Below are 2,269 nucleotides of genomic sequence, written 5' to 3'. Positions count from 1 at the left end.
CAGTGGTAGATTTTGATCTATGTCTGTCAATCTGTAGTACCCCAAAAGCAGAATCTCCCAAAAGTGAATTATTTTTTATTTATTTCTTGGAAAAGATTTAATTTTTTTTACACCCCGTGAATTCTGATAGCCATCAAGAGTGGAAGAAATCTTTTGAGGATGCAAAATGTAGCATCTTTGATGTAATCCACAATGCAATTGATGCGGCTGCTTTAGATTATCCCAAAATGTTGAATATATTGTTTTGTATTTGCTCTGTTGTCATTAGTCCGTCTCTATTTTTAATTATCCAGCACTAACTTGTTTGGAAAATACTGAACAAACTAAGTGATTGCACTAAAAGAATATTTATCAGTTTAGAAGGGGATTTTTTTTTGGTGATGTTTAGAAGGAGATTGTACACATCATTTTCATTACTTGATTGTTTCATCATTTGCAATTTTCATTACCTTAATGACTATAACTATAACCATTAATGATTCACACTTTCCTTTAATAGGAAGGTTTGTATATTGCTGATGTGAATTTATTTTGGCACGAAGGACTACTTGAGTTGCACTGATTGCATTCATGCCAACCAACCCAAATGGTGCATTAGGCTGATTAGACTACAAGAAAGAAGAGAGGCGCACATTGGCAATTAAATCCCATTATGCAGCTCCAAGGTTTGGGACTCCTGAGAAGCAAAAACTGATAGATGAGGTAGAATAATTCTTATTGTTTTCTCCCTAGTGCAGTGTTCTGTAATATTAGGCATATTTTGGAGATTAAGGAGATACTTTACAAATTACAACTATCACAAAGAGGTTAGTGATTATAAATTATTGTATTGAGATTAATAAAAATTGCTATTGGATTGTTATTACATCGTTATTGTAAGGTGATAATCTTAACGAAGCAAATCTGCAGTAAGTTTTGGTGGATTTTGATGATTATTGGTATTTTATGTTTGGCTTTTTTTTTGTTAATTGACTTTTGAGTTTCTATTGGAATGATATTATAACATTGTGGTTTATATAGTACTTTTAATTTGGATGATATTTTAAACTATAACTAGTGTATGTTCCCGTACATTGTACGGGATAATTAATAAAAATATATAATTTTTTTTATTAAAAGAAATTAAACAAAAGATATATATAATAATTATTACTATAAATATTTTACAAAGTTATAATTAAAATAAAAATTTAATGATTTTTAATATTAAAAATATTAAAAATAATTAGCATTTGTTTTAATCAATTTGGATTGGATGAGTAGTTATTTTTCTCGTATGTTTAAGTAAGTATTAGGAGTTTAAATTTCACATTGTGTATGTAATAATCAATTGGCTAGCAACATACCTTTTAATAAATGGAGTTTCAATTCGTGGTGAATTAGTCTTCAGCCTACCGAATTAAAAAATATCGTGAAAAAATAGTATTTGTCTTTAAAGTAGAATAATTTTTCATTGATAGCAATACTTATAGAGATTTATCTTTATTAAATTTATCAAAAATAATTTTATTTGTTGATATTATATTCATTCTTAAAATCAAAACAATATGATTAATATTTTTATCCGTTAAAACTTCACATTTTATTACCACAATACTATTGTTGAGTATTAAGATAATGATTTAAGTTATTTGGTATGTTAAATAATATACATAACATCTTATACTTTAAATTCATTAATGTATTCATATTAAGAGAAAAAAATTATACAATAAATCATATGTAATAAAAATTAGTTGATTGACATGCACATAAATTAACTATATGGTCATCACAAAAAATAAAAAATTATTTATCATATATAATAACTTTTATGAGATAATGACCAAATCAGTACCCAATAGATTCAAACGCTGACATTTTGGTACCTCACTATTGTTATTGACAAAATGATCCTTAAAAGATTTTAAAATTTGACAAGTGTGCTCCTGAGCTTGTCAGAGCAAATTTCTGGCAAGCACAATGTTGATGTGATCACCGTGTTTTAGTGACTTGGCAAACCACCCCCAAAGTTCCCTCCCCAACGCACATTCCCTCCCCTTCCCTCTCCCTCCCTGTCGCAGCCCCCATCCCCAACGCACACTTCTCCCTAATCGCAGTCCCCGCCGCATCACAAGCCCCTCCCCAACGTACACTTTTCCTTCCTCCCTCAACACCACCATTCACAGCAACAACAACTTTAACATCAACAGCAACAACAACCTCCACCACTCTCTCTCTCTCCACCACTCCCCCTTTCCCAACGCACACTTCCCTCTCCCTCCCTCAC

The sequence above is a fragment of the Arachis ipaensis genome, chromosome B08 (genome assembly GCF_000816755.2).
Source record: "Arachis ipaensis cultivar K30076 chromosome B08, Araip1.1, whole genome shotgun sequence".
NCBI classification, from domain to species: domain Eukaryota; kingdom Viridiplantae; phylum Streptophyta; class Magnoliopsida; order Fabales; family Fabaceae; genus Arachis; species Arachis ipaensis.
The sequence above is the reverse complement of the archived record's forward strand: the minus strand, read 5'-3'. Positions refer to the sequence as shown.